Source organism: Cervus canadensis, chromosome 10, assembly GCF_019320065.1.
Source record: "Cervus canadensis isolate Bull #8, Minnesota chromosome 10, ASM1932006v1, whole genome shotgun sequence".
Taxonomy (NCBI): domain Eukaryota; kingdom Metazoa; phylum Chordata; class Mammalia; order Artiodactyla; family Cervidae; genus Cervus; species Cervus canadensis.
In genome coordinates this window covers 35,391,411-35,411,019 of record NC_057395.1, presented here as the reverse complement: position 1 = coordinate 35,411,019, position 19,609 = coordinate 35,391,411, and the positions used below count along the sequence as shown (strand labels likewise).

Genomic DNA, 19,609 nt, shown 5'->3' with positions numbered 1-19,609 from the left:
ACAGTGGTTAACACAGGCAGATGGGGGGCGGGGGGAGGGGGGGAAGGTGGGAAAACACCACAGGAAGAAGGGCTTCTGGGTTGTTGACATGTAATGTCACTTAATCTAAATGTTGGTTATGTGGGCTCTTTCTGTTTGCGAAAATGTACAGAGTTGTATACTTACACGAGCACTTTTGTGTTTGTGTATTCTGCTTCAGTGAAAATATTTTAAATAAAATGGCAGAGAGATAGATCATATAAACACAAAGTCCTTGCTAGTCAGGCACTGGGTGTGGTAGACAGAAGACAAAAACAAAACGTTCAGGGGCCCCAGCTGACCAGAAGCTCTGGATGTGAAGTCACAAGTTATGTTACTAGATGCAAAGAAAGCAAGCCAGCCTGAGAGCTGGGCTATAATAATGGATGCTCGTATGACTTACAGAGATTCAAAAGTGATTCTTCTGTGATTTCATGTAGCTCCTTGAGCTCTGATCAGAATAATGGGGAATTTTTATGAACATCCTTTCAAAAGAACATTGAGAACCTTAAGGGATTCAGAGAAGAGCAACAGAGATGATTAAAGACATGAGAAACAGACTCTCAAAAAAGGTTAAAATTAATGCATTTTTATTTAAAAATGGGTGTTGGTCCTACCTTGCTAAGTGGTGAGATGACTCCCCAACCCTTTCCTCTAATCCTCTGGTCCCCTCCCTTTTTCCTATGGGCTGGAGGACCTGGCAGAGGCAAGTAAGTCAGCTGGTGCTAATTGATTGAGCAGATATGTCAATGTCATCCTGAAAGAAAAAAAGATGTTCAGTTGTTAAAAGCAGAAGTCAGAATAATTGGGATGGCTTAGCTTGCGTAAGAGATTTCATTGGCCTTAAAATAGCTGAAGAATTTTGAGAAGGGAGTTGATCAGTTACTCTTCACCTCAGACAGAACGAAAGTAAACGATCTTAAAGCACAGATTTCAGCAGGAACCCAGAAAACAGACGAATGAATCACCAGGCCCCAAGGACCCTCAGGAGGAAAAATTGGGCCACTCTGACCAGGTGAGGTTCTTACTAACATCATAATTGTTATTATCTCCTGAGTAATGAGTTCGATTTTATTTATAACAGGGACAATAGCTTACGCTTGTACAGCCTTGGCGTTCTCCTCAAGAGACGCTTTTATGCGCATTTGACTCAACTCAGAACCTGCTTTTGAATCAGTGCCGCCAGAGGGAAAGCGGAGGTTGAGAAGCGGCCCCAGGGCAGCCGGTGGGCAGGCCCTGCAGCCCCGCTGATCCCTGGGGCTGGGAGCTGGGGCAGGCCTGCCAGGCTGGGGGGGAGATGCAGGCAGGGGCTGCCGGCTGTCGCCCATCACCATGGTGACCTCTCAACCGGCAGCTGCTGCAGTCCCCACCCTCAGGAAGGCGTCTGAAGGGCTTGCTTCTGCTGCAAGTCGGGCCAGGGCAGGCCCCTCAGAAGCCTGAAGCCTCAGGAAACCCTGGTCTCTTGCACAGCCTTTCCCGCGGCTCCCAGCAGAATCCAGGGGCCGCTTCAGAGCACGCGCGGCCAGGCCAGCCTGAGAAAGGTCCCCGGGCACCCACATGCTCTAGCCACTGTGTCTCGTCATCCTGGGAAAGTCCAAGGCCTGGAGGAGAAAACACGGTTGGAAAGCATTTTTTTCAAGTGAAAAGGGAATGACGTGGTCTCTTTGGTTGAGGCCAAGACTCAATCCCCTCATATACCTGGCACTGAGTCCATGTCGGAGCTGATGCTGGTGGGGGGCCTTCCGGGGGACCCCTCCAGGCCGGAATCCTGAAGAGCCAGCTGTCCCTTCATCTCAACAACCTGCTGCCCCTTGAGCAGCCCCAGATCCCCAACCCCAACCCCCACCTCAGAGCCCCCTGCACACTCCAGCCCCCCACCCTCTGCAGGGCACCTGCCGCCTGGCACACACAAAGCCCGGCCGGGCCAACGCCCGAGGGAGCCAACAGCTGGCAGGCCATCCCTCAGGCCGGCGCCTGCCCCGCTGGGCCCCAGGGAAGAGGGGGGCTCTTGATGGGGAGCCTCTCTGGCAAGACATCTGCTCCCCTGGCCCCGAGATCTGAGGGGCGGATGCAGCAGCTGGGAGGGGGCAGTCCCTTCTCTGCAGCTGTGCCAAGCGGGTCCCCACCCCACGCCTTTCATGCCTGCTCCTCTCCCCCTCCACCCCCGTCAGCTGGCGTCTCGGGAAGAGAAGTGTCACAAACAAAGCCGTCTGCTGGCAGCCGTCCAGGCGGCCCCGGGGGCCCTGCACCCCCTACCTCAGGCCTCTCCCTCAGCGCAGCTCTGGGCCCTGGCCAGGCCAGGGCAGGGAACTGCCCAGCCTGGTCTGACGCAGATATAGGTGGGCGGGGGGGTGGGGGGTGGGGGTGGGGCTGGGACCACAAGTGGCAGATGAGCGGGGGGGCCCCTGTCACTCCATCACCAGCCGGGAGCCTCCCTGACTGTGGGCGAAGCAGCAGCCCCCCACTCTGATCAGGTCTCCTCTCGCCCTTGGCCAGAGCTCCGACCGAACGGGGAAGCAGGGGGCAGCAGACACAGGCTCAGGAGCGGGGGGAAATTAGTTTGGGGATGAAAACCGACATCAAGGACCCCAACCCGCTTCTATGAGCCTGGCTGGAAGCAAGTAAAAAGCCTGTCATCATCCCCTCATTAGCACAAGGATGTAAAAAACAAGCAAGCAAGCAGTTCTGCCCCTGGCCTTGCCAGAGAGAGCAGTTTATAAACCGGCTGAGGGGCCTAGATTCTTCTGTGGCCCAAGACTGACTTCTCCCCAGGCAACTGCTGGCGATGTCCAGAATAGGAAGCCATGAACTCAGCGGCAGGTAGCGACGGCCATGACCTCCAGGCCCTGTCACTGTGGGGGACCTCATCCCCCCGGGGCCGCTGGGACCCGTGTCCAGTACAAAGTCCTGTCCTGAGGGCCTGAGCAGACAAGGACGCACCTCTGGGCAAGTCCCAGGTCAGGGTACCACAGCAGGGATGGTCACACTCCACTCACAAGCCCCACCCAGGCTGGAGGCGTGGAATCATGTCTGCCCAGTTGTTTCTGGTTTTTGTAGATCATGCTTCTACCTTCCTTCCCACCCTGGTGATTCAGAGATGCATCAGAACGACTCCTAGGCAGAGGAGCTCATGCACTAGGTGAGCGTGGGGCAGGGAGTCCCGTGACACTTCATGCCTCTCACTTCCCCGCGGCCCAGCTGTGCACCCCCAGCTGGGTTCTGAGAAGCTCCAGCCCTGGCGGAGAGTGGGAGGGAGGCCTAGGGAATCGTGAGAATCACACAGAGCTTCCCTCTGCATGGCTCGCGCAAGGATGGTCCTCGAGCAGACCAGGACATCACAGTGCGTCACAGAAGTGCACGCACGTGCGTGTGTGTGTGTGTGCGCATCACATCACAGGAGTATGTGGTGTACAACACAGTGCATCACAGAAGCACACGCATGTGTGTGTGTGTGTGTGTGTGTGTGTGTATCACAGCACATCCCAGGAATATGTGGTGTACATCACAGTGCATCACAGGAGGCTGTGTGTGTGTACATCATTATGCATCACAAGAGCCTGTGTATGTATATCACAGAGCATCACAAGAGCCTATGTGTGCACACGCGCGCGCACACACACACACACACACTGGGGCAAGCATCACTCCCTGCCCAGCTCCTCCTCTATCCCTCCACTCCCCCTTCCTCCCCACCCGCTGCCCTGTCTGCACGCCATCACTGAGGGCCTTGAAGCTCACATCTAATTACTCTGCTCACTATGCTGCCCCGACACTGACGTCATCCATTGACTCGACTGTTTCCCTCTCTAGCTCTGAGAAGCGACAGCAGCGGCAGTGCCTGTTTGTGGTCGAGGACGGGGTGCACTTGGCGTGAACAGAATCCTCCAGACAGTTCACCAATGCCCTGCTCAGCCATCCATCCCCCAGGCCCTGCCCCAAGGGCCCAATCCAACGTGAGCCAGCCTGGTTTCCTTGACACTTCAGCGGTCTCGGCATCCACACCATAGCAAATGGAACATGTATTTTTAATGAATGAGACAAGCCCCATGCTTTTAATAGGGCAAAAGGGGGAAACACTTAGCCACAGACATGGAATGGGCTTTACTCTCCCGGCAGTTCTTCCAGAGACAAGAGGGTGAGAGGCGATCAAAGCAAAAGAGAGAGGAAACCCATCCTGCATCACCCCATGCAGCCTTCAGCTGTCCTCAGACTCTGCACCTGAGCCCCTGGGAGCCCGGATAAAGGATGCAGAAGGCACGACAGAGGCCCAGGGCACCCACGGAAAGAACAGCACTCTGGGTGCCCATCACGGCACAATCGGATCCACCATTTAACTTCTCTGAAATTGTTTCCCTACAAAATAAACACGCCCTGCCTGCTTCATTGGATGGCTGTGAAGGACAAATGGGATCAGAACCAGGAGAGGGTCAGGCAAGCCCAATGCTCCCTTCCGTGGAAAGGTGAGCCCTCGGAGGCCAGGGCATAGGAAAGGCTAGGAGGGCCCCGAGGAGGTGAGTGGGCCCACCTCCCCCTCCCACCCAGGCTGCTCCTGCCACAGGCTGAAGTGCCCCCCACAGAGATCAAAGGTTGACGTCCTAACCCCCAGCACCTCAGAATGTGGCTGAAGTCTTTAAACAAGTAATCAAGGTCATCGAGGTCAAGTAATCAAGAAGTGCAAACAGGGTCCTGGGGGCGGGCCCCAACCCAATATGCCAGTGTCCTCATAAGGAGAGGAGGCTAGGGCACGGATGCACACAGAGGGAAGACCTGTGAAAGGCTCAGAAGAAGCCAAGGGGGGAGGCCTTAGGAGAAACCAACCTGCCGACACCGCCACCCCTGACCTCCAGCCTCCAGACCTGGGAGGAAATGTATTTCTGTTGTTTAAGCTCCCTGTCTGTGACACTTTGTAACAGTCACCCTGGGAACAGATACAGACCTGACCTTCTGGCCCCAGGTGCTGTCCCACAGCACTGCCGACTCTGCTAAGCACTCAGGATGCCTGGTCACGGCGTGCTCCCATCAGTCAGGCCAGGACGCTCTCAGTGAAAGACGCCCACTGCAGGGGTGATTTCTGTCCCACCACTAAGACATCCGGGAGAGTGTGTCCTGTGTATCTCAGACAAGGTGCCAAAGGGGGTCTCAGATATGTGTCCTCGTGTAGCTGTCAGTATCATCTGGGGAGACTGATCAAAATGCAGACTCCTAAAACAAAACACACAGCTACCAACTGGTGTAATCCAACTCCTGGTCATATACCCGGAGAAAACCATAATTTCAAAAGGTACATGCACCCCAATGTTCACAGCGGCATTATTTACAATAGCCAAGACATGGACACGACCTGAATGTCCATCAACAGAGGAATGGAGAAAGAAGATGTAACACATATACACAATGGAATATTCAGGTCAGTTCAGTGACTCAGTCGTGTCTGACTCTTTGCGACCCCATGGACTGCAGCATGCCAGGCTTCCCTGTCCATCACCAACTCCCGGAGCTTGCTCAAACTCATGGGCATTGAATTGGTGATGCCATCCAACCATCTCATCCTCTGTCATCCCCTTCTCCTCTTGCCTTCAGTCTTTCCTAGCATCGGAGTCTTTTCCAGTGAGTCGGCTCTTCACATCAGCTGGCCAAAGTATTAAAGCTTCAGCACCAGTCCTTCCAAAGAATATTCAGAACTGATCTCCTTTGGGATGGACTGGTTTGATCTCCTTGCAGTCCAAGGGACTCTCTACAGTCTTCTCCAACACCACAGTTCAAAAGCATCAATTCTTCAGCACTCAGCTTTCTTTATAGTCCTCTTCTCACATCCATACATGAACACTGGACAAACCATAGCCTTGACTAGGTGGACCTTTGTTAACACAGTAATGTCTCAGTTTTTTAATGTGCTGTCTAAGTTGGTCACAGCTTTTCTTCCAAGGAGCAAGCATCTTTTAATTTCATGGTTGCAGTCACCATCTACAGTGATTTTGGAGCCCAAGAAAATAAAGTCTGTCACTGTTTCCATTGCTTCCCCATCTATTTGCCATGAAATGATGGGACTGGATGCCATGATCTTAGTTTTTTTAATGCTAAGTTTACTCAGTCATAAAAAAATTTAAATAATGCCATTTGCAGCAACATGGATGGACCTAGAGAGTGTTGTACTAAGTAAATCAGAGAAACACAAATAACAAATATCATATGATATCACTTACATGTGGAATCTAAAAAAATGATACAAATGAACTTATTTACAAAACAGAAACAGGTTCACAGATATGAAAAACAAGCTTATGGTTACCAAAGGGGAAGGAAAGAGGGATAACTTAGGAGTTTGGGATTGAAATATATGCACTATCATATATAAAATAATGACTTGCTGCCCCAGTACTTAATGACGGAGAAGGAGCGGGAGGCATGGAAGGCATGTATCCCAGGGGCGAGCCATCAAGTGATGGATGGCATCATCAGAATGGACATCATGAGGCCCTTCCACTCACAGGAGGCAAACAAAATAAGGATGAGGACTTCCCTGTGGCCCAGTGGTTAAGAGTCCACCTGCCAATGTAGGGGACACAGGTTCAATCCCTTATCCAGAAAGATCCCACGTACTGTGGGGCAGTCCTCCCAGGAACCACAACTACTGAGCCTGTGCTCTAGAGCTCGTGCTCCACAAGAGGAGTCACTGCAGTGAGGAGTCCGTGTGCCACAACGAAGGGCTGCCCCTGCTCACTGCAACTAGAGAAACGTGGCAACAAAAACCAGAGCAGACAAAAATAAAATCAATAAAAATTTTTCAAAAGGAGGATGGAAATGCAAAAATACCCGATCCTCTTCATCATCAAAAACCATGAACAACTTTGTGTCCTCTGACTTTAGGGTAACATCCCAGTCTTTTCATGAAGTGTACCTGCTGATCTCTGGACACTCTTTTAAGCTCTGCACGATTTGGCTACAGGGTTTCCTTGGAAGGCCAACTACAAACACTGCCCAAAAGCTGATGTTCAGGACCCTAGGGGAGCAGGCCCTCCTCCTGCTGCTAAGGGGGACCTGCCACCAGGCCCACAGCAGCTCCAGGAGCACCTGCTCCTGAGGGTAGGGGACGCTCCCCCTTGTCCTGGCAGCAGGTCTGTGAGCCCAAGCACTGTCTCAGGGCTGTCTGGGTGGGCGCCAGGGGAGGGGATAGACAATAGGGAACCAGCACTGGGGCTGTTTTCTTCTGAAAAGATCTTCATTTCCACGTTAATTGCAATTTCTGGCCAGCCTGGATTTCAGACTCAGTCGCAGTGCCTTTTGGCAAATCGCTCCTGGCCTGCTTCCTCCAACTCCTTTTTCTCAGCCAGACGAAGCCAGTCATAAGTTGACAGGGGAAAACAGAGCTCTCCAAATTATTCTGCTGTCTTGTCTGGGGTTATGTGGTTGTTGCCGTTCAGTAGTTAAGTGGTATCCAACTCTCTGCAACCCCATGGACCGCAGAATGCTTCCCTGTCCTTCACCATCTCCCAGACTTGCTTCAAACTTGAGGTTATTATGGAGCTTGGGACAAACTCCAAATGGGTCTCAGCTGTCAAGGATGCTGATCTGAGCTACCACCTCTCAACTCCCCCATCTCATCTTCACGCATGCTCGCTGAGGACAAGTGAATTCTTTCCCCTTGACCCTCTCTACACTTCTCCATAAACCCAGGATCACATGGAGGGCAGAGATGGCCCCTCACCCAGGACTGGACTAACCCTCCCATTTGAAAGGCCTTTTCTGCTAGTACTTAATGAGGCAAATGCCCTTAAGGGTTGGACTGTGGGGCTGACCAGGTGGATGGAGAAGGGGAATGCGGAGGGTGGAGAGGAGTCAGAGGAGAAGAGAAAGGGATTCTGGCAGAACTGAGCCCAGAAGTGGGAACAACATAGCCTGTCTGTTTGGTTTAATTAGAGCAGTAGTTCCAGGCCTCAGGTGGTAAAGGCAGGAGTTTGTGTTTTTAGTACTTGAGGGGAAAACCAGGGATCAGCTTAGGTGTTCTGCACAGAGTAACGATGGAAAAACATTTTTTTCTCAGGGTGTGAACGAGCTGACGTTCAGGGCCCTGAAAGGCTCATACACCTAATTCCTGGCCTTCCAGCCCCAGTGAAATTGAAATTTACAAAACTGATGTATTTTGAATGGGTCCACTTTCTCCTTGGGGCAATTCATCAGTCAGACTATGTCACCGGCACTAGTGGAAAAAACGGAATTCTCTAAAATTCGGAGGGAAAACAAACTCTGAATACAAAGACTGCAGACCAACTCATTTCACCAAATACCCAAGACTTAGAAACAAGCCTGCCGGAGTCCCGGGACTGGTAAGACAGTAGACGGGTGCTCACTGCTGGGTGCAAGGTCCTTCAGAGCCCACGCACAGGTGGGATGGATGGGGCAGTGGGGAGGGGTGGGGGTGGTGAGCGCCCACCTGCACCGGTGAGAGGAGTCGGGCTCTACCTGAGGCCCTGACCCCGCATCCCTACCGGGCGTCCAGGTGGGCGACCACGGCCCTTGCACAGGAAGCGGTGTTTCTGCTCCATCAGGGACCAGGGCTCGCCCACCAGGCCTGTACAGGAGGCTTTGCTGTGATGGAGAAAGTAGTTTTCCTTCGAGCAGCAGCCCTCGACGTCCGGTCGGGAAGCCTTGCACGTGACGTAGATGTGCTTGGACAGACTCGAGGTCAGGAGACGTGAAGTAAAAACCACAGCAAAGTCCGGGCAGGGCTGAGAAGTTCTCAGCCTCCAGCTAGCGGCCGGACTCCAGGGCTAGGCTTAACCTCAGTCTCCAGCGACTGCGTAACCACGGCGACCGCGACCACCCCGCCCCGCCCCGCGGTCACGCCCCACCCCAGGAAGCCCCGCCTCCCCGCTTCCCATTGGCCACACGCTCCAGCGCTCCCCGAAGCCACCAATCACCGGCCACGTCTCCTTACAGAGGGTGGAGAGACGACTCTGGCCAGAAGCCGTGCTCGGCTGAAAGCTAGGTTGATGGCTTAATTTAGGTTAACGTAGTAATCTCCAATCGAAGCAGCAAAAAGTAAGCAGGATGATCTAATCGCGTATATATAAAGGAACAATCCCAGAGCAAAAGCAGCTCCTAATGACCGGCTCTGGACCATGTCTGTGCGGAGAGTCATCAGGTTGAGCTACTCCTGGATGTCTGTCTGTCTGCACTGGAGTTCAGGCTCCATCACTTCCTGATTCAGTGTCACGTCTCATCTGGGGGGCCTCGATGTCCTCAGTTTAGACAGAAGGCCTGCATAGTCTATCAGAACCCTTTCAACTCCAGATTTCTCTGAGCTGCCGAGTCTAAGTTACTGCACAGGACCCAAAGCTGTTCATCGTTCAGACTTGAACGGGAAAGCATTGAGTGGGAGGCTGGTTTAACTTTGCTTTTTTTTTCTCCTTTGCCTGTGTCTGCAGAAGAAGAAAGAGCTGTCTCATTCCCCTTTGCCAGAGGGAAAAAATCAATAGGTGTTTAATCTGCAAGGGAGATGAATTTCCCTTCCAAGACAAGGAGATGCCGGACTGCTCTGGGCTGAGGATTGATAGAAGTGTCAGATGCCAGAGCTGACAGCGCCGGTAAACAATCCCATTAAACACCCCCCAACACACACACACCGGCTTTACAGATGAGGAGTCTGTGGCCCAGAAATGCTAGGGGACTTGTGCAAGGCTGCCCAGCTGTCAGGGCCAGGAACAAATCAATGCCCTTGTTGCCACACACCATCATGGACAGCTCTGGCCACTTGCTTAAGGCAGGGACCCCCTTTTCCTGTGCCGCCCCCTCTTCTTCCTCTCACATTGCCCACTAATACTTGGAAACATACAATCCAACCCTGGAACTTCAAAGGCCAGGACCAAGCTGAGTGTCTGCGCATTCCTTTTAAAAAGGAAGAAGGGGCTGCCTTTAACTTGTCCACAATCTGAAGCTCTGAAAATGCTAGTGATTCTGCAATACAAAGACTTCAGCTTTACAGGACTTGCAGCTGGTTTCACAAACTTTCAAAGCCTTAAAGAGCAGAGTGATGGGGGTCAGAAAGACAGCAGGTCCTCTTATTTCCCGATTGTCCCAAATCCACAAGACAGAATCCACTGGATTTGTCACCTGCAAAGTCTTACAGGCGCCATCCCAGAATCAATTCCTCCATTTTACCAAACCTACCTCATTCCCTGTCATCTTGGATAACCTCCGTTACCCAGCATCAAGTGTTCCTGAACTCCTATATAGTCTCAGCACATATGAGACAAGAGGTAATCTCAGAAGCCTCTCTTCTGGTCTATTTTTGCCCTGTTGCCTCTGCCCACCTTCCACCCAGGGCTATGGCCTCCTGCTTTCCCATCACGCATGCCAATTCAAAACACTTTTCAGGCTTCCCATGGTTTTCTCCTAGTTTTCCAGCTAATTCCCAAAATCCAACTTCTCCGTTGCCTCCAAAGTTTGTCCAGTGCTGCTCTGAGACAGCCAAAGAGCAATCAGCCAAACAGGTTCACCAACTGCACAGAAACTGCAAGGTGATGTCACCAAGGAGGAGGAGGGGAAGAGGAGGAGAAGAAACAGAAGAAGAAAAAAAAGAAGGCAAAGGGCTGAAATATATCCCCTTCAAAAAGAATCTGGAAAAGGATGGATATATGCATAACTGAGCCACTTTGCTGGACACCTGAAACTAACACAACGTTGTAAATCAACTACAGTCCAATATAAAATAAAACGGATCCCTTTTCACCCGACAGAGCAAAGTCCAAAATCTTTTATCACCAGGTTCATAGCAGAGCCTATCCATCACTAACTGCATCACTCATTCTTTTAACCAACACTTGGAGAATCTCCTCTGTCCTGGCCCTGGGGGTACACTAGCAAATGAGCCAGGCAAGTCCAGGCCCCTCAGAGCCCACAGGCTTGGGCCCCCAGCTCAGAAACAGCGTGAAGGGTTCAGGTTGGACAGTGCAGAGAGGAGGGAGATGTGACTGGAGCCAAGTTCTCGGAGGGGATGAGGTTTGGGAGGCGGATCTCCCAGAGCATCATACTCAGCGTCAAGAGTTAGAATTTTATCTGTATCTTAAGTACAATGAAAAGTTTCTGCAGGGTTTAAGTGCCAGAGCGGCGTGATCTGATTCACGTATGTAAACCCGCTCTGGCTGCTGTGGGGCTCATGTAGCATTATCTAGAGAGGAGTCTTCTTGGTTTGAGAAGAAATCCACGCAGCCACCGTGACTATACATCCCCTTCTGCACTTCAATCTGCTCCAAGAGCAGACTGTTCATTCCACCCAGTCTGGCTTGGGGCATCATTGATTGGGGGCCTCCAGGTTCATAAAGCATTCTCTTATGCAAAGTTATGAACTAGATTTTGTCCAAAGTCCTTCCTGCAAGGGCCTCTTGCCTACAATCCTCTGCCTTTTTTTCTTTTTTAATATTTATTTATTTGGCTGCACTGTTTCTTAGCTGCAGCACGTGGGATCCTTAGTTGCGGCATGAGGGATCTAGTTCTCTGACCAAGGACCAGGCCCCTGCATCAGGAGCTCCAAGTCTCAACCACTGGACCACCAAGCAAGTCCCTCACCCTCTGCTTTAAACCTCTGTCATGTTTGCTGAATGAACCGATGAAATACCAAGTAGATGGCTGGTTGGCTGGCTAGTGGGATGGAAGTAACGTGTGTGCACATGTTGGAAGGAGCCAGGGAAAGGTCCAAGGGGAGAAGAGATGACCAAGGGCAGAGTGGAGACACTGATCTCACCTCTTAAGCAGCCGCCCGCTTACTCTGGTTCAGCCCTCAGTCTACCTTCCTGGCTCTTTGGTTGCCTGGAGACCTAGCAAATGGTCTGAAGCAAGCGTCATAAATCTCCCCAAGTGCTCTACTCCTTGAGGGCAAAAAATCCCCTTCTCTTCAAACCCCACGGTTGCATCCCCCATTCTAGGCCACAGGATTTCCACCTCCCTAGATTTCCACTCCAGCCCTGGCGGTGTTAGGAGAACCCAGGAAGAAAGAAGGGAGGTGCAGGCTGGCTGAGACACCAGGTCAGGGTTCCCTGTGGGGCCAGAGACAAAGATGGAAGCAGAATCCACCCCTACCCAAACCACAAGGCTGGTCCTCGGATTCCCAAGGCCCCTCCATCCTGCAGTCCATGGGGTCGCAGAGTCGGACACAACTGAGCGATGAACAACCACCACTCCCTGCACGCTGGTGGGTGCCATCACGGTGACAGGTGGTGCCAAAGCTTGCTGACCATGCCACTGTCCCCCACCACCCAGGGAATCCAGGCCATCCACGCCTGCAGTGTGTGAGGCTGCTGCCTCCCCCAGCAGCCACTTTCAATGCTTTGGTCTGAATCCTGTGTCAGATCACCGATCCCCTTCCTGGGCACAGAGCCTCCAGACAGAGAAACAAGCTCCATGTGCCGGCTTAGGGGACCAAGAGATGCAAAAGAAAATGCCGCCACCTTAGTGTGGGGTCACCCCACTTGGGAAATCTGGCTTTCCAGATTCTGAGGGGGAGCCCTACTTTTGTTAGCAAAAAGACAGACAGAGGAGGGAGGGAGCCAGGGAGAACACCAGGGCCAAAGTATTCAGCAAGGTCTGCTTTTGTCCTCCTGCGAGGGGTCCAGAGGGAAGGAAACGCTTTCCCTGTGGTCTAAGAACAGGAGGTTTCTTTGCCCCGACACTTGATCACTTGATCCCTGGACACCGTGGCACGTGAACACTTACCATCCCATAGACAGCTTCCAGCAACAGAACCTCCCTGGCTGGCTCCACTCCCACCTCTAAGGGAGGTGACTGTATCCCCACGCCATCCTGCACCTGCCCCCCAAACCACCCGGGGCCAGGACAGTCAGCCTGGCAGAACAGGAAGGGCCTGAGGCAAAGGATGCCAATGGGGGCCACTGTCTGAGGCCACCCAGGCTTCCTGTCCAGAACTGCCCTCCCTGGGGCCCCTGGGCTCCACAAATGCCCCAGACAGACCACGGTCCTCTCCTCCAGCAGGCAGATGAATTCACATGAAGACAGACCCAGGGCTGGGGGAGAACACTCTGAAGGATGCTGGTAAGCACAATAGTTAATAACAGATTTCCTAAGTCACTGTAGGCAATTTGTGATAAATAAATATAAAATACTCCCTTAAAATGGACAGGTTCTCTGAATAAGCATTTCCACTTCTAAGAATCCACCCCCTAAAGCTAAGCCAGGAACATGGCAAACAGAAAAAATGGCAAACAACCTAAGTGCCCAATCACAGGGGACTGAATGGTGTCTTGTACTTTGAGACAACAGTTACAGACCCCTAGCAAACGTAACATTTGAGTACACACTCTAATAAATGAGTATTTATTTATAATAAGTTGTATACAAGTACTATGGAACTAAACATGCTATGTGCATTTAAAAACACATAATATGGGCATTTTAAGCAGTATTTAAATTTTTTAATTTTTATTTTATTCATTAATAGCACAGCAACATTTAGGCTTCAAGAGAGTAATGTGACTTTTTGGACATGCTTGGTTATTTCTTTTTGCATTTTCATACTGTTCATGGGGTTCTCCTGAAGGAAAATAACGCTGAATATTCATTGGAAGGACTGATGCTGAAGCTGAAGCTCCAACACTTCGGCCACCTGATGCAAAGAGCTGACTCCCTGGAAAAGACCCCGATGCTGGGAAAGACTGAAGGCAGGAGGAGAAGGGGACAACAGAGGATGAGATGGTTGGATGGCATCACCGACTCGATGGACATGAGTCTGAGCAAACTCCAGTAGATGGTGAAGGACAGGGAGGCCTGACATGCTGCAGTCCATGGGGTTTTGCGAAGAGTCGAACATGACTGAGTGACTGAACAACAACAAATTATTTCTTAAACTGTTGAAAATTCAATATATTTCTCTGCTTGGTTAGAAAACTGCCATAATTGAAAATAATCTTTTGTGAAGGCAGATACAAATAGGAGAAAGCCATACCTGGGCACACAATAAATCAAATTAATTTTTCATTCTCATATACATGCTTAGTATATGAGATTTGTACTGGAACTGAGCTAAGTAAATTTTCCACTTCTATGATGTCAATTAATCTGTCCTACATTTTTCTCTATTTTTAACGAATGAACCCAAAATACTAAAAATTTCATGGGAAGATCTTTAAACAAGTTAGAAAACTCTTTTCCACATTTTAAAGTGAGTAAATATGACAGTGTGTATATATAACTGCACTTTTCCAGCAATGAAATAGCATAACTTTGGAAATCAAAATGTTCTCACTACTTCACTCAAAAAGCACTACTTTTCATTGTTAAAATGTCACCAAAACCTGAAGGGAAGATCCTGTGTATTTGTTTTGAAAGTTAAGTGACACAGTATGAGAAGCCACCAAATTCCTGTATTTATTAGCTTTTTAAAGTAATTTGCTGCATGATACACATCCAACCTTGTGTACATAAAAGACTTTTTTTGGTCATTCCCTATGTCCTTAAAAATTATTGTAGAGATTCTGCTATATATTTAAAGCTTTGTTTTATAAATGGAACCAGGCAAGAATACTGGAGTGGGTTGCCATTTCCTGTTCCAGGAGATCTTCCAGAACCAGATATCAAACCCACATCTCCTGGGTACACTGCATTGCAGGCAGATTCTTTACCCACTGAGCCATCAGGGAAGTCCATATAAATGGAGCCACATCCCTGATATTCAGTGTAGAACTTTGCGTTCCAGTTTCAAATTCCTTGCTATAATAATTTGTTCATAAATAAACTTCAAGCATGGTATAAATTATCAGCTATTTGTGGAACACTTACTAGGGGTCAGGCATAGTTTAAGCACTTTACACACATTAGCTCATTTAACTTTTGCAAGTATGTCTCATGCGGGTACAACTATTATCCTCATTTTACAGGTGAGGAACCTGAGGCCCAGAGAGGTCAAGTAACTTGCTCAAGTCACACAGAAGCACTGGAATTTGAATCATGATGGTCCAGTTGCAAGGACAATGTTCTTCCCCACTGGGTAGACCACTATCTATGTATCTATGTCTATCTACTGAAGTTCAAGAATCTTCTGGTTAAAGCATGCCTTCTATTTTCTACCTGCTCTTATACCTACATCTTGTTATTGCTGTTTTTAACCATTATTGAAAGCATTATTTAATACTCAGAATATAAATCCTTCAATTATCCTTCCTGAAGTGACTTAGGAAAACATAATTCATGTGTTTTGTTTTTGAAACAGAACTCAGCAAATGCTGTAACCAGGTGGCTCAGTGGTAAAGAATCCACCTGCCAATGCAGGAGACAAGGGTTGGATCCCAGATCCTGTATTGCCAGGGCAACTAAACCTGTGCACCACAACTATTGAGCCCACATGCCTCACCTTCTGAAGCCTCCACGCCCTAGAGCCCGTGCTCCACAAGAGAAGCCATAGCAATGAGAAGCCTGCACACTGCAGCTAAAGAGGAACCCCTGCTTGCCACAAGAGAAAAGCCCATGCGCAGCAACGAAGACCCAGTACAGCCAAAAATAAAATAAATTATTTACATCACACCAATGGCACAATATCATACCAATGTTTTCTTAGACCAGTCTGCCAAGGAAATAGAAATAAAAGCAAAAATAAACAAATGAGACCTAATCAAACTTATAGGCTTTTGCACATTCAAGGAAACCACAAAGAAAGCTAAAAGACAACCTACTGACTGGGAGAAAAGACAACCTACTGACTGGGAGAAAATGATACAACCAACAAGGGTTTAGTTTTCAAAATACACAAACAGCTCATACAACTCAAAAACAAGAAAACAAACAATCCGCTCAAAAGAACCAGCAAAAGACCTAGATAGACATTTCTCCAAAGAAGACACAGAGATGGCCAAAGACCCATGAAAAGATGCTCAACATTTCTAATCATCAGAGAAATGCAAATCAAAGTCACAGTGAGGTATCACCTCACACTGGTCAAAATGGTCATCAGCAAAAAGTCTACAAACAATAAATGCCAGAGAGGGTGCTGAGAAAAGGGAATCCTCCTACACCGTTGGTGGGAATGTAAACTGGTGCAGGCACTATGGAAAGCAGTATGAAAGTTCCTTAAAAACCTAATAATAGAGCTATCATATGGTCCAGCAATCTCACTCCTGGGCATATATCCAGAAAAGGGGAAAACTCTAATTTGGAAAGCTACATGCACCCCAATGTTCATAGTAGCAGTATTTACAATAGCCAAGACATGGAAACAACCTAAATGTTCAATGACTGATGAATGGATAAAGAAGATGCGGTGTGTATATATACAATGGAATACTACATAGCAATTAAAAAGAATAAAATAATGCCATTTACATCAACATAGATGAACCTAGAGATTATCATACTAAGTGAAGTAAGTCAGAAAGAGGAGGTCAAATACCATATGATATCACTTATATGTGGAATCTAAAATATGACACAATGAAATTATCTATGAAAGAGATTCACACAGAGAACAGACTTGTGGTTGCCAAGGGGGAGGGGGAGCAGAGAAGGACAGAGTGGGAATTTGGGGTTAGCAGATGCAAACTATTATATACGGAATGGATAAATAACAATGTCTAACCCTAGAGCACAGGGAACTATATTCAATAACCTGTAATAAACTATAATGAAAAAGACTATAAAAAAGAATCTAATATTATAAGTAAATCACTTTGCTGTACACCAGAAACAAACACAACACTCTAAATCAACTGTACTTCAATAAAATAAATTTAAAAAGAAAAAGGTGTATACATGCATGTGACACTTATTACATAAACGGCAGGGGGCAAAAGCTTCATGCAGTCATCAGCCGTGCGGACCCGCACCCTTTGGGCTAAGTGGGTGTGCGCTGCACACGTCTTCCTGGAAAGGAGAGAGTGAACACAGCAGCAGAGCTGAGCCTCTGTGCGTCGGGTGTCGATTCGGAATGGGGGTGGAGGGTGAGCCAGGAGATGCCCGAAGCCTGGTCGGTCCCAGATGCTTGGGCCAGGGGACCAAGGGGCGGCGGCCCATTTCCCAGTTTCCAGCCCTGTTCCTGGCAGAAGACTGCCTGTCAGCTTGGTCTCAGCAATGACCGGTTATTATTCTAACGCTATTTTTCCAAAGGGTCCTTACCAGACTTCAAGTCCTGGGCTCACGTGTCCAACAACGTTTGGGTCCTGGGTCCGAAGAGAGTAGTCTTCCCCAGTGACACAGACGTGAGGCATCAGAAACAGGAAGCCCGTGGTCCGAGGCTGGAGACCGCACTCCCTGCTGCCCCGGGCCTGCTCGGCCTTCGGTCTGGGTACCGCGGCCTCCACTCCAGATGGGCCTCAGCCCCCACGTCCCCCACGTCCCCCACGTCCCCCACGTCCCCCACGTCCCCCACGTCTCTCCCCGCCCCCACGCACGTCTCTCCCCGCCCCCACGCACACCTCTCGCCCCACCCCCCACACACATCTCTCCTAGCCCTCTTGCATGCCCCCCGCCAGGCAACGCGGGGGTTCCTTTGGCCTCAGGCCCAGGCTGATCTGGCACAGTTGATGGGGGCACCCAGCCTTCGCTCTGACCACTACTTTGGGAAGCCGCCCAGACCCGGCAGGAGCCCAGCGCAGATCCCTGGGGTGACCTGGGACTGACCGCCCATCCCTGGCCGGAGGGGATGAGCCGGGGGTCCTGAGTCAGCTTCACCCCGCAGGGCCTGGGCGTCCTCCCTCGCAGACACTCGTCTGAAAGATGAGGCTCCCACCAGCTCGGCTGCTCAGCCAGCCCTGGGCGCGGCAGCGTGTGGGGCCGTCAGGTGCCTCCTGTACCCGGATCTAAGCCTCAAGCCGGAGAGAGAAGTTGAAGACGAGATTTCTTGCACCTGCCGTGTACTGAGCCCCAGACCACGGACCGTTTGCACACGTGCTGTCTTTAATCCCATCAACAGCCCTGGGATGGTCGGCTCCTTCATCTTCAGCCTTACAGATGAGGAAACAGGCTCGGAGAAGTTGAATAAATAAATTGACCAACATCTCGCAGACCGAAAGCGGGAAGCTGGACCTGTGAGCCCGGGAGTGCGTCTGGGGACCCTTCAGTCCGTCCTGGGGACAGCACTGAGCAGTCTGACCAGTCAGCAGGTCCCTCGGAGCCCTGTGGTGAACCCTGTCCCAAGGTCCGCTATGGTTCCCACCTAGGACAGGGCAGACCAGCTGGCTGGCATGTGGCCCCCAAGGCAGCAGTGGGCACGAGCTCTCAGACAGCCCCTCCCACTCCTTGGAACTTCACTCCCCAGCTCCGCAAAAGTCCCTGGACCAGGCCTTCCCAAACCGTACCAGCTCTTCTCTGAGAAGTGGAGGGGACAGAACTGAGATCTGACAGAAGGGTGGCTGGGATGAGGGGCAGCCAAGGTCTGGATGGAATTACAGCTGAGTCTGCAGTGAGCCTGTATGGCAGATTATCCAGCTTCCTGGGGCCCCAGCTCAGCCCACTGAGATGCATGTGAGGGCGTGTGTGCTTGTGTGGGTGTGAGCACATGCCCAGTGTGTGTGTGCGTGCATGTGTGCATGAGTTCATGTCCACGTGTGTGTGGGTGCATGTATGTGTGTGTGAGCACATGTCCAGGCGTGTGTTGAGGAGGACACAGATTCTCACCAGCCGGGGTCGGGGAGGTACTTTAGTTTGAGGCGCCAGAACCCACATGTGCTCCCTCTCTCACCGGCTCCGACCTCCTCCTATTTTATGGGGGGGAAGGAAAGCCCCAGGCAAGTTGAAGAGGCCACCAGGAGAGCCGATTATGAGGTTTAACAGCCAATGCTACCACCCACGACTCTGTGTTTATGAAGGACCTTTGCTCACCGTCACTCTCATAAACTGTGTGCAGGGCGAGCACTTGGGGGGCAGGGCCATCAGCCCTCATCCCAGCAGAGGAGAGGGGCCCCTGCTTCTGGGTGGGTGAGAGCACAGACAGAGGCCAGGAGGCAGCCACTCTGGCCCGCTGCCTGGCCCCGGCCCAGTGGCCAACTACGGAAGGTGACAGATCCCGCTAAGGGATGCCACCTGGTACACACAGGGGGGCCATTCCCATAAATCAACAGTGGGCCCACATCTCAGGAAGGCTCCTGCAAGCCTCCTGCCTGGGAAAAGAGGAAGAAAAAAATGAAGAAGGGGTCAGTGGCTGTCCTCCATGACTGAGAACAGGGCCCTAAGGGCAGAGTTAGGGCAAGAACCTCAGGGATTCCTAAACTCCGTAATTCTCCCAGGAGAATCCCAGGGCTCTGAACCAAAACCAGATTCCCTTAAACCCAGTTCCTCTGCCGAGTTTGTGATTACTCTCTCTATCCAAAACTTTATTCCCTTTCTTGCCCTATACCCGTTCTGCTCAAGATGAAGGAGTGTCAAAGGAAAGAGGGGACTGAGACCAAGAAGGACCCTGTGGGGCCCTCCTGGTACAAAAGCCCCTGTTTCTTGTTTGTAGAAAAAGGCTTTAGTCTCCTAGGTCTTGCCTGAATTCCGAAGAGCAGACTTTGTCTCTGTGTGTGTGTGTGTGCTCAGTCGCGTCTGACTCTTGGTGACCCTATGGACTGTGGCCCGCCAGGCTCCTCTGTCCACAGGATTTTCCCAGCAAGAATAC

The 19,609-nt window shown here is 50.6% G+C and overlaps 1 long non-coding RNA gene across 1 annotated transcript; it reads left to right on the top strand.

Moving 5' to 3' along the window:
* The first annotated feature begins 900 nt into the window (after nucleotides 1-900).
* Nucleotides 901-5,392, top strand: LOC122448477. Its single transcript, XR_006271631.1, has 3 exons — nucleotides 901-1,033; nucleotides 3,076-3,157; nucleotides 3,829-5,392. It is a non-coding gene; the product is annotated as an uncharacterized LOC122448477 (long non-coding RNA).
* Nucleotides 5,393-19,609: the final 14,217 nt, after the last annotated feature.